Source organism: Narcine bancroftii, chromosome 1, assembly GCF_036971445.1.
Source record: "Narcine bancroftii isolate sNarBan1 chromosome 1, sNarBan1.hap1, whole genome shotgun sequence".
Classification (NCBI taxonomy): Eukaryota; Metazoa; Chordata; class Chondrichthyes; order Torpediniformes; family Narcinidae; genus Narcine; species Narcine bancroftii.
This window is the reverse complement of record NC_091469.1, coordinates 104,731,241-104,744,503: the sequence shown is the minus strand read 5'-3', so window position 1 is coordinate 104,744,503 and position 13,263 is coordinate 104,731,241. Positions and strand designations below refer to the sequence as shown.

The 13,263-nt window shown below is 45.9% G+C and overlaps 1 long non-coding RNA gene across 1 annotated transcript in view; it reads right to left on the bottom strand.

Moving 5' to 3' along the window:
* The window catches only part of LOC138741530 (uncharacterized), a 52,542-nt gene extending 41,732 nt beyond the window's left edge, over window positions 1–10,810 (bottom strand). Inside the window, exon 1 of the long non-coding RNA XR_011343566.1 lies at window positions 10,272–10,810. This is a non-coding gene — a long non-coding RNA (uncharacterized lncRNA). The remainder of the gene's footprint in view (window positions 1–10,271) is intronic.
* Between the last annotated feature and the right edge of the window lie 2,453 nt (window positions 10,811–13,263).

Genomic DNA, 13,263 nt, shown 5'->3' with positions numbered 1-13,263 from the left:
TTGCTGAATATTTCTTGCATTTTGTCTTGTAAAAAAATCAGGTTTATTTTACCTCGAGTGAGAGGCAATGATTGTGAGTCAGTCATCAAACTCTATCATCCAACATCCATATACAGGGATTTGCACCAGTAAGAGCAGGTAATTTTCCACACAGGCCAATTTTAGCAACCAGCTAGGCTCCACTTAAAAAAAACAGGATTTTTCTGTTCCCTTTAATCTAATTACAGGCCACCATTAAAAAAAAAATAGTAATTAAATGCAATTATCTGGTTATGAAGACATTAATAAATAATTCATTTTTAAATAGATCTTAGGACTGACTAGCCATCAATGGACTGAATGCCTGGGAAATTAGGCACAAAAATAAAAATTAACAGTATTATTCAATTGTTAACTGTACAGTAACTCAGTTGAAAAGCTGAGTGACAATGAAATTGCTATTGGAAATTACAAATAATTTTGAGAAAGTCAAAGCTGTTTATGAAATGTAAAATTACAGGCACATTTCCTGGATTTTTAACAAATTATATGCCATATTCTATTAATAAGGCTTCAACATTTTCTCGTACATTTTTTACACAGCAATTTTCAGTGGTATATAGCTATAATAATATATTCATAGTAAAAAAAAATGACCACAAATTGTGAGTGTCACCTAAATTCTAGTCTTCTCTAATTTAATTGTTAACATTTAATTCTAATAACTTTTGGTGTTATTAGTTTGAAGCAATTCTTAAGTTGTAGTGCCTTGCACTGGAACCAAAATAAGAATGAAGCTTTCCAGAGGGATGTTTTCCATCAGGTTATAAAGTCTAAACTTTGTTAGAAATCTCTAAAAAAAATTTTAAGCCACAAATTTCTACATCAAAATTCAATAAATACTTTCTTTGTAAATAAAGTGTTCTGACATGAGAAAGAGGCTATATAAATTACAATTTTTTTGTACAAACTAAATTGAACATTTTACCAGGTAGCTTGATATTGTGGCAGCTCACCCATGTGGCAAGTGAACCGGCTCCAGGAGTTATGGGTGGGTCCACAGTGACTCTCAGTGCAGGGCAAAGCTTTGGCCTGGAAGTCGACGACACTTACGTCCTGCAGGGTGATAGGGTCTCTGGGAAGCACGGGCCTCTTAATTGCAAAATTTTGAATTTGTAAATCAGTTGAACTGAAACTATTACAGGACTTGCTCAAATCAACGAATTGAGTGGTATTCAAAGACTCAGCTGAGTATCTGAACGATTACACCAGAGCTGACACAGACTTCATCAAAACAGCTGTGGGTGTGTGTGTCCCCACCAAATCATTCAGGGTTTTCTCCAAGCAGAACCCCTAGATTAACAATGAATTCCGGAACATGCTGAGAGCCAGATCACAGTAATTTGTCCAGAGATCCAGATCAACACAGAAGAAGCAGGTATGACCTATAAAAAGCTATCTCCTGGGTGAAGTGGAAATTCTGGATGAAAATGGAAACAACAAGGGACACCCGATAGCTATGGCAGGGCCTAAATGTCATAATCTGCTACAAAACCAAATCTGGTGAGTAGCAGATGGCAACGCTTCTCTCCCAGAGGAACTCAATGCCTTCTATGCCCAATATGATGACAGAACCAGCAAAGAACCACCCTTCCACAACACCATTTTCCCTGATGATCTTATCTTGTCTGCATCTGAGGATAAAGTACGGGCAACCTTCAGGGGAGTGAACCTGAGGAAAGTATCTGGACTGGATGGAATTCCTGGCTGAATATTAAAAATCTGTGCTGACCCACTTACCAATGTATTCACTATCTCACTCCAACAGAGCGTGGTACCCATCTGTTTCAAATAGGTGTCAATCATACCAGTGCCCAAGAAAAGTGTAGTAACTTTCCTTAATTACCTCCAACCAGTAGCACTTACATCAACAGTGTTTTGAAAGGCTGGCAATAAAGCATATCAGCTCCTGCCTGAGCAGTAACATGGATATGCTCCAGTTCGCCTATCATAGCAACAGGTCTCCAATAGATGCCATCTCACTGGCTCTAAACAAAGCCCTGGAACAACTGGACTGTAAAGATGCATTCATCAGATGCTTTTTATTGTCTACAGTTTAGCATTTAACACCATCATCCCTCAAAATTGATCAGCAAACTCCATGACCTGGGACTCAACACTCCACTGGTGTAATTGGATCATGGATTTCCTCACCTCCAGACCACAATCAGTGAAGATTGGTAAGAAAATCTCCTCCACAATCTCCATCAGTAGCAGAGCACCACAAGGCTTTGTTCTTAGCCCCCTGCTGTACTCACTTTACCCTAAGGATATGTGGTTTAGTATGCCAATAACACAATCTACAAATTTACCGATGATACCACAGTAGTGGGTTGTATAAAGAAAGGTGATGAGTCAGCATACAGGAGAGAGACTGAAAATTTGGCTGAATGGTGCACCTATAACAACCCTTCTCCCAATGTCACCAAAATTAAGGAGCTGATTGTTGACTTCAGGAAGGGAAAGCCAGAGGTATACAGTCCAGTTATCTTTGGGAGATCAGACGTGGAGAGGCTGAGCGCATTTAAGTTCTTGGGAGTCACAATCTTGGAGCATCTTATCTGGACCCAACACACTAATGGCATCATGAAGAAAGCACATCAGTGCCTCTACTTCTCAGGAGTTTGTGGAGGTTTGGTATGACACCAAAAAGTCTAGCAAATTTTGACAGATGTCTGGTGGAAAGTGTGCTCTCTGACTGCATCACAGTCTGGTATGGGGACATCAATACTCCTGAGTGTATAGCCTTCCAAAAGGAAGTGGACACAGCCTGGGACATCACAAGAAAAAGCCTCCACACTATTAATAACATCTACAGGGAACGCTGCCATCAGAGATCAAAAATCCACACCACCCAGCACATGCTCTGTTCTCACTGTTGCCATCAGGAAAGAGGTATAGGTGCCACAGGACTCACAGCACCAGGTTCAGCTGCTACCCCTCCACCATCAGACGCCTCAACAACAAACTCAGTCAGGGACTCATTTAAGTGCTCTTACTTGTGCACATTATTTTTTTTACTGTACAGTCAGATGGTTTACATTCAATATTTGTTTACAGTTCTTTATTTGTTCACATGTATATGTTGTGCAGTTTTTTGCACTACCAATAAGTAATAATTTTGCCTCGCCCGCAGGAAAAAGAATCTCAGGGTTGTATGTGATGTCATCTATGTACTTCGGCAATAAACCTGAAATCAGATTTTATCTTGAGCTGATCCATTTTCCCACTCAGCCCCATTGCCCAGCCTTCTCCCCATAACCTGGCTAATCAAGAACCTATCAATCTCTGCCTTAAATACACCCAATAACCTAACATCCATACTGCCTGTAGTGATAAATTCCTCAGATTCAAGAAATTTCACCACATCTCTGTTCTAAATGAATGTCCTTCAATTCTGATGTAGACTCTCCTACCTTGGGAAATGACCTTTCTACAGCTATACTGCCCACACCTTTCAACATTCCCTCCTAGTGCAGCTTTCCAATCTACTTTGGCTATTTCCTCTCTCATGCCACTTTAATTGCCTTTACACCCCTGTAAAGCTGACACATTATAGAGCAAAACCTCCAAAGTTTTAATCTCTGGATTCCTCCTGCTGCCGCACAATAGTGAGTGTAAAACAACAGGCTGGGTCAGATGAATATGCAGCTACGAGGACGGTGTAGAAGGGAACGCATTAGATGTATGGATCACTGGAACCATTTCTGCGGAAGAAGTACACAAATTGGAAGGATGTGCACTGGAGAGTTTTCCCATTCTCTTAAGAGTAATTTGGTGGGGACTGGGACACTGAGGGAGATGTATATATGCTGGGGAGTGAGGTTCAGTCAATCAAAGAAGGAAAACAAAATCTGTTAGGCAGAACAGACATGAGCATAATCGGAGAAATCAAAGGCTGTGTTGCATCTATTCCAGTGCAAGGAGCCTGACTGCTAAGTCAGATGAACAGAGCATTGATTAACTCATGGGAATGTGATAATGTTGCAATTATTCTGACATGTTAAAAAAGGGTAGGATTGGCCACTCAACATTCCAGCGGTGGGGATACATAAGAAGAAATGGCATTGCAGAATTGATTAATATCCCAAATACTGCAGTAAGGAAGGAGAATATTCTAGAAGGTTCCTCAAATTAGACCATATGTGTAGAGATCAGTAACTAAAAGGAGACTCTCCCTTTCTTGGATTCATAACAGAGGGTACATAAATTGGTGGTGGTGTTAATAGCAAAAAGGATAGTCAGGAACCATGGGAGGATATTGATGAGTTGATAAAATAAGAAAAGCCATAGAAGATGGTACTTAATCCTGTTAAGAAGACTAAACATGGTAGTCCATCCAAAATTAATGGTAGGGTTTAAGGAAATATTGAGGAACAGAATTAAACAAGAAAGTTTGCAGATGCTGGGGTTGAGTGTAATTCACAAACGAGCTAGAGAAATTCAGCAGGGTCAAGCAGCATCCGTAGGAAGTGAAAGGTAACAAAATATTCAGGCCTGAGGCCTTTATCAGAAAAGGCTCAAATCTGAAATGTTGGTCACCTTTTATTTCCCATGGATGTTGCATGACCTGCTCAGTTTCTCCACCACATTTGTAAATTGAGGAACAAAGGTTTTCTGGTGAAACACAAAAGTCTGCAGATGCTATGATTATAGTAAAGACACACCAAAATACTGGAGGAACTCAGCTGGTCTTTTCAGTGTCAATAGGAGACAAAGATATATTGTCCCTGTTTCATGCCTGAGCCCTTCTTCAAGGAATAAGCAGAATAGGCCAGAAGCAGGAAATCTTGTAAAGCCTCAGAATTCAGACAATGCTGGCTGGGGGAGAAATCTAGACCAACAATTTGAAATGATAAGGGATGAGGTAAGAATTTATCATGTTTGTGCAAAAGGAGATGGAATGGACAGACAGAGATAGGGAAAGGCCACAGGGGAAGAAGTCAGTGGGGGGGGGGGGGGGTGCAGGGAGGGGATGTTTAACAAAAGCCAAAGCAGTCGATATTAATTTCATCCAGTTGGAGGGCGCTCAGTTAGAAGATGAGGTATTGTTCCTCCAATTTGCTGGTGGTTTCACTCTGGCAGTGCATGAGACCGGATATGCCAGCAAGGGAATTGGATGGAGAATTGAAATGGGTGGCCACTGGGAGATCCAGGCTATTGCGGCAGACAGAGCCAAAGTGCTCAACACAGTGATCTCCAAATCTGCATTCAGTCTCTTCAATGTAGAGGAGACCACAACAGGAGAACCGGATGCAGTAAATGACCCCGCAGATTCACAAGTGAAATGTTGCTTCGTGGAAGGAGCAGTCTCTGCAGAAGGCGGAGAGGGGAGGAGAGGGCAATATTAGTTTAGTGGTAGGTTCGCTTGTAGGTGGCAGAAATGGCAAGGGACAATGTGTTGGATGTGGAGGCTGCTGGGGTGGTAGGAGAAGACAAGAGGAATCCTGTCATTATGTGTGGGGTTGGAGGGGCCGGGGCAGATGTGTGGGTAATGGAGGATACGCAGGTGAGTGCCAAGTTGATGGTGGTAGAGTGAAAGCCATGTTGTATGAAGAAGTAGGACATCTGGCATAGAAGTCCTCATCCTGGGTGAGGATGCAATGGAGATGGAAGAATAGAGGAATTGAGAGAATGGAATAGAATCCTTGCAGGCAACAGGGTGGGAAGCGATGTTGTCGAAGTAGTTGTGGGAGTTGGTAGGTTTATAGAAGATGTCTGTCAAGAGTTTATCTCCTCAGATAGAGACAGAGAGATTGAGGAAAGGAGATTCTTGCTAGAGATGGACCAAGTGAACTTGAGGTTGGGGTGGAAGTTGGGAGCAAAGTGAATGAAGTCAATGAGCTCATTATGGGTTCCTGAGGCAGCACCAAAGTAGTGTATCCTAGTGTATAGGCCATGGTTTCCTGAAGGTGGCAGCACAGACAGAGAGGGTGCTGAAGGAGACATATGGGAGAATTGACTTCATTTAACGGGGCAGAGAATATGTAGGGGGAGAGGGCAAGGGGTGAGGACAAGGCAAGAGGACAAGGGGGAGAAGAGGGTAAGGGAGAGATGGAAAGGGGAGAGGGCAAGGGGGTGAGGGAAAGGAGAGAGGGCAAGAAGGTGAGGGAAAGGAGAAAGGGCAATGGGAGAGGAGCATGAAGGAGAGGACTAGGAAGAGAGGACAAGGGGAGATGACAGGGGAAGAATGCAAGGGTGAAAATGCAAGGGGAAGAGGTGGAGGGGAGATGTTGCACAAGGTGAAGGGGAAAGGAAAGGGCATGAGGGAAGAGAAAATAAGTGGACGATAAAAGGGGAGATAATGAGATGAGTTTATTGTCATATTCATAGTAAGTATAGTGGACAATCCACTGAAATTTTTACTTGCTGCTGCTATGCAGGAATGTAAAGTACACCAACATTAGTACAAATCACCACAATACTCCAAGGCAGAAAAGGAGATAATCAATAAAAAAGATAAATAATTATTCACAATTGCAGTTAGTACAAGAAAAAAGTGACATTTCAATCATGCTGATCAAACTCACTACATTGTCATCTAAATCGTTGATATTGTAGTGATAATTGTAGTGTAGATGATAATGTAGTGGCCCATGGCCCATTCCACGGGCCAATGCAGCAAACAGTCGTCGAACACGGTGATCAGGCACTCAGTACGTGGTATGAGATCCCCACTGCAGGAATTGCGGTCAAATCAGCCAATCACAGCCAGCAGATCGCAGAGTGTCCAATCCGGGCCTGCACATTCGGGACATCCAATCAGCAACCGGCCTCATTCAAGCCATACCCTGGTGTTGACATGGCAGGCTGCCTATAAAAGGCAGAGCAGCAGCCCAATAAAGCTAGTGACGATTACATTCCCTTGATGTGCGAGTCTTCTTTCAACCTCGAGCTATAACCCATTATACCTCAAGTTATAACCGTAAAAACCCCACGACAATAATGTGGTACATTGGATCAGCAAGACCTTTAGGTGGTCCTGGAGTAGTTTATGGTCAGACCATTATGGGAAGGTTCAATAGCTGTTTGAAAATAACTATTCTTGAACCTGAAGGAGGTGGACTTCAGGCTTATGTACCTTTTTCCTGAAGGAAGCAGTGAGAAGAGGTTGTGACCAAGGTGATAGGCATTCTTTGTGATCTTAGCTCCCTTCTTGAGGTGGACTTATAATGGACTTGACTAGGTTTGCCACTTTCAGCAGACTTCTGCATTCCTGGGCACTCACGTTTCCAAGCCAGACCATGATGCAACCAATCTGTGAACTTTCCAGAGCGCACCTTTCATAGAGCATTCACTGACAGAGTTTATTCTAAGAGTTTGGATGTTCAAGTATTGGAGAGTCAGGGATTGATTAGGGATAGTCAACATGGCTTTGTGCATAGTAGGTCATGTTATCAAGAAAGTTAACAAAGGAAAGGCTGTGGAAATAGTCCAAATGGCATTTAGTAAGTCCTTTGACAAGGTCCAACATGGGAGGTTAGTCAGGAAGATTCAGTCGCTCGCTATTCATGGTGAGATAGTAAACTGGATTTGATTTTGGCTATATAGGAGAAGCCAGAGAAATAGTGGATGATGGCCTACATAACTGGGGGCCTGTGACTAGTGGTGTGGCTCAAGGTTCGGTGCTGGGTCCATTGTTGTTTGTCATCTACATCAATGATTTAGATGATAATGTGGTAAATTGGATCAGCACGTTTGGAGATTTCACAAAGATTCAAGGTGTTCGAGGTACAGTGGGGTATCTAAACCAGCTGGAATAATGGTAGATGGAATTTAATGCTGAAAAGTGTGAGGTGTTGCATTTTGGAAGGACAAAAATCAAGATAGGACATACGCAGTAAAATGTAGGGCACTGAGGAGTGTGGTAGAACAGAGGGATCTGGGAACACAGATACCTAATTCCCTAAAAGTGGCACCATAGGTAGATAGGCTTGTAGAGAACTTTTGACACATTGGACTTCACAGGATTTGGGATGTTATGGTAAAGTTGTATAAAACATTGGTAAGGCCAAATTTGGAGTATTGTGTGCAGTTTTGATCATCTAACTACAGGAAAGAGATCAATAAGATTGAAAGAGTGCAGAGAAGATTTCCATAAATATTACCAGGACTTGAAAAACTGAGTTACAGGGAAAGAATGGACAGTTTAGAACTTTATTCCCTTGACTGTAGAAGAATAAGGGTAATTTGATGAATGTGTGGTGAAGCACATTCTTTTAGCAGTGAACTGGCTTCGCTTGTCACATGCGGTCAGCGGGGCAGCTGCAGCAAGGAAGGCGAAGTGGGACCATCTCTTCTGGTCAGGACGCAAGTGTCAGGACATTGGGGGCAGAACAGAGATGGGGCTTAAAGGCTGAAGCGCAAGATTCAGATAAAAACAGTTGAGATATCAGAGCTCACAGCCTGTTGTGCTCACTCACAACACATTACATTGGTGACTCGAAACAATGGAACAAGCAGCATTAGGCACTGGTGCATTGAAGCTGCCAACTTTCTGGACGAATAGGCCCCGCACTTGGTTCAGCCAAGAGGGGACCCAGTTCCAGATCAAACAGATAACCTCCGATTTGACGAGATACTTCTACCTCGTCAGTTTGCTCGACCAGGAAGCCGGTTCACGAGTCGATGACCTCATTCAAGCACCGCCAGAGGAAGGCAAATACATGGCTCTGAGAAACCTCCTTATTAGCACGTTTGGCTTGTCACGTTGCGAGCGAGCAGTCAGGCTCCTTCACTTGCATGGCCTAGGCGATAAGACCCCCTCTGCCCTCATGGACAAAATGCTCACATTGATGGAAGGGCAATAGTCCTGCCTCATGTTTGAGCAAGCTGGCCAGAGGCCATACCCATCCAGGACACCTCCACAGAAACATGTGCCAGGGCTTTCCTCTCCACATGGGTCTCCTGTTTCGGTGTCCCAGCAGAGGTTATGACTGACCGGGGAGCACAATTCACCTCTGCCCTTTGGACACAACTCTCCAGACTCCTGGGCACCCAGCAGCACTATACCACCCTCAAGCCAATAGACTAGTCAAGCGCTTCCAGCACCACCTCAAATCGATGCTGATGACACGTTTTGATAAGACCAACTGTGTGGACGAGCTGCCCTGGGTTCTCCTGGGCATTCTCACAGTGCCCAAGGATGACCTCGGGACCTCCTCAGCTGAACTAGTCGACGGAGAGACCATCGCAGTACCTGGACATTTCCTCCATCTCGCAACCATGCACGACACCAACACTGCCGTCATCCTTGAGCAGCTGCGTGACAAACTGGGCTCTATCGGACTGCCACCACCATCGTGACACGGTAAACTACCGCCCAGACTTGTCTTGCTGTGAGTACGCGCACACAGGCCTCCCCTTCAATGACCTTATTAGGTCCCATACAGTTTACTACACGAAAATGCTTCAACATTCACCCTTGATATTGGGGGCAAAGGGGTGGTATTCATGCTAGACCATTTAAAACCAGCACATGTAGACTTGTCCCAGTCTCCCCCACCAGAGCATAGAGGTCGGCCACCAAAACAGCACACCTCTCTCATGATGCATTCCAAAGGCATCGGTGCTGGTTCTGGGGGGTGGATTGTGTGGTGAAGCATATTCTTGTTGCGGCAAACTGGCCTCGCTTGTCATGCACGGTTGGCAGGGCAGCTGCGACAAGGATGATGTCGCGGTACTGTCCCTTCTGATCCAGACTGGAAGGTCGTGTACACGCTTGCGTCATCGGGATGCAAGCATCGGGATGTTGGGGGCAGAACAGAGATGGGGGCTTAAAGACTGCAGCACAAGATTCAAATAAAAGTTGTGATACCAGAGCATATCGGTTGTCTCAGTCTTTTTGCATCACTCGCTCACAACACACTACAAAGGTACACAAAATTATGATGGGTATAGATAAGAGTAAATGCCAGTAGGCTTTTTCCACTGAGGTGAGATGAGATACAAAGAGGAGGACTTGGGTTTAGGGTGAAGGAAGATGTTTAGGGGGAACATTGGGGGAATTTCTTCATGCAGAGAGTGGTGGGAGTGTGGAACAGGCTGCCAGCTGAAGTGGTGAATGTGGGCTTAATTTTAACATTTAAGAAAAATTTGGACAGGTATGGAAGGATATGGAATGGGTGCAGGTCAGTGGGACTAGGGAAAAAAGAGTTCAGCACAGACCACTCACAAGCCCCCAGGCTCCCCAGTGCCTAAGCACCCCAGAAATCTTCTATAGTTCTACATACCAAATCTTCTCTGAGTTTTTGGAAACAAAAGGTATAATTATGCCTTCTTCGTGGTTGCCTCATTGTGCTTGGTGAATAAGAGGTTCTCTAATATATGACGTGATGAGCTGAGGGTGGAGAGGCAGGGAGGTGTGGTGGTTAAAGGAGGGGACAAACATCGGGTGAGAGAGGCTAGGTGGAGCAGGGGGTGAAGAGGGTGGAGGAGACATGAGAGAGGAAGACAAAGCAGCAGAGAAGTTTTAAAAGCTGCGGATGGAGTGAGGAGACTGAGTGAGTGGGTTTCAGGGAAGGGAGGGCTGGCTGGATGAACAACCAAAGGAGCGTAGTGACCGGTGAGAGTGGATCCGGCAGCATCTGTGGATGGAAATGGACAATCAACATTTCAGGATGAGACCCTTTATAAAGACTAAAATGTATGAAGGGGTAAAAAGGGGGGAACTGAGAGGGGATGGGCCAAGAGGTAATAGGGAACTGGAAAGAAGAATGTGGGAGATGAAGAGGTAGGTAGGGAGGTGGGTGGAGGGAAAATTACTTCTGGTGTCACTGATACTGAGTGTAGGAGAAGAGGTTAGGTCAGATGAATGTGCAGCTAAAGGAATGGTGTAGGAGGGAATGTCCAGAATCAGAATCTATTGTCATGAACAGATCACTGGAGGTTGGTGGTGAAGTTACAGAAATAGTTAAGATCTGCATGGATGCAAAAGGTAGCAGAAATGTAGCAGAGGAAGAGTTGAGATTGGAACAGGAATTATTCTACATACCCGACAGAAGTGTAGCTGAGGCCCATACCCGTGCCCATGGCCTCACTGCAGATCTGGGGAAATGGGATGAATTGGAGGATAAAATGTTTGGGGTGAGGACAAGTTCTGCCCAGCAGAGTAGAAAGTTAGGGATGGAGAATGAACAGATCTGTGCTCAAGAAGGAAAAAGAAGCCATTGAGACCTTGCTGTGTGAAGAGATCACACATTCACGGGGAAGGTGCTGCAGTGTTGCCTTCACTATATCAGTGAGACCAAAACCATATTGGATCACTGAATACCTAGCCTGCGGGTCTAGGGTAAGACTTCAATTTGCTAAACATTTAATTTCCCCTCATTCCATCACAGAGATGAGGGAAGGGAGTGAGGGCTGGAGCAGGGAAGGCAGGGGATGAGGGGAGGGGGAGAAGAGATGACAAGACGGAGAGCTAAATTCCTCCCTTCCCTCCTCAATCCTCTCCTTCCTCTCCCCATCTCCCACACCCTCCCTTATTCATTACTTCCTCCTGCTCATCCACCCATTGTCCCTCATCCCTTCCCCACCACCTCCCCCTCCTGATTGCTTCCCTTCCACGTCAACTCTCCCCCAATACTTCATTCCCTGCCTTGCCCCTCTCTCCCCCCACCCCCAACTTCATCCTTAACCACTGATGATAGGAGGACAATGGGAAGGAGAGAGTGAAGGGAAGAGGGAGAGAGTGTGGAAAGATAGGACAGAGTGTAGATTGGGAGAGAGTGAGCGAAGAGAGAGAAGGGAGAGAAAGGATAGATTGGGAGGAGAACGGACAAAATGGGATGAGAAAGTGTGAGGGAGTGGCAGTGATGAAGTGGTAAAGGGTGAGGGAGAGGAGTGAGGGGAGGAGGAGGGAAAGAGAGGAGGGAAATTAAGGGAGGTGAGGTGAATGAGGAGGGAAGAAATGAAGGAGAATGATGGGTGGGACCAAGTAAGAGCAGGAGGGACTGTAGGGTGAGGAGTAGGATGGAGGAAGGGAAAGTGAGGAAGGATGTATGTGAGGAGGGGAAAATAGTTAATGATGAGGTGAGCATGGAGTTAATGGGGGAAGTCAGGGATGGAGTAAATGGGGGGTTTGGGAATGGAGTTAATGGGGGAGGTGGGATGGAGCTAATGAGGGAGTAGGTGGGGATGGAGTTAATGAGAGGGAGGCGGGAATGGAGTTAATGCAGCGGGAGGTAGGGATGGAATTAATGAGGGGGAGGTGGAGATAGAGTTAATGAGGGGCAGGTGGGGATGGAGTTGATGAGGGGGAGGTGGGGATGGAGTTAATGAGGTGGGAGGCTGGGATGGAGTTAAATGAGGCAGAGATTGGAATGTAGTTAATCAAGGGGGAAACAGCGATGGAGTTAATGAGGGAGGAGGCGGGATGGAGTTAATGGAGAGGAAGAGATGGAGTTAATGGAGAGGCAGAGATGGAGTTAATGGAGGGAGGTGGGTATGGAGTTAAAAGGGGAGGTGGGGATAGAGCTAATGAGGGGAAGGTGGGGATGGAGTTAATGAGGGGGAGGCAGGGATGGAGTTAATGAGGGGGAAGTGAGGATGGAGTTAATAAGCGGGAGGAGGGGATGGACTTAATGGGTGGCCGTGGAAGGGGAGATGGAATTAATGAGGGGGAGATGAGGTGGTTAATGAGGGGAGGCAAGGATGGAGTTAATGAGGAGGATGGAGTTAACGAGGGGGAGGCGGGGATGGAGTTAACGAGGGGGAGGCGGGGATGGAGTTAACGAGGAGGGAGGCGGGGATGGAGTAAACGAGGGGGAGGCGGGGATGGAGTTAACGAGGGGGAGGCGGGGATGGAGTTAACGAGGGGGAGGCGGGGATGGAGTTAATGAGGAGGGAGGAGGGGTTGGAGTTAATGAGGAGGGAGGAGGGGTTGGAGTTAATGAGGAGGGAGGCGGGGATGGAGTTAATGAGGGGGAGGCGGGGATGGAGTTAATGAGGGGGAGGCGGGGATGGAGTTAATGAGGGGGAGGCGGGGATGGAGTTAATGAGGGGGATGCGAAGGGAGGAGTTAATGAGGGGGGAGGCTGAGAGGGAGGAGTTAATGAGGGGGGAGGCGGAGAGGGAGGAGGGGGTGAGGGAGGAGTGTGGGAGATGGGCTAAGGCCTGGCTTGGCCTGGCCCCGGGCCCAGGGGGTGGGAGCATTCGCTGGATCGGCGCCCGCGAGGGAGGCAGAGCTGCGGCTCGGAGCGGGAGAAAGAAGCGGAGCGGCGGGCA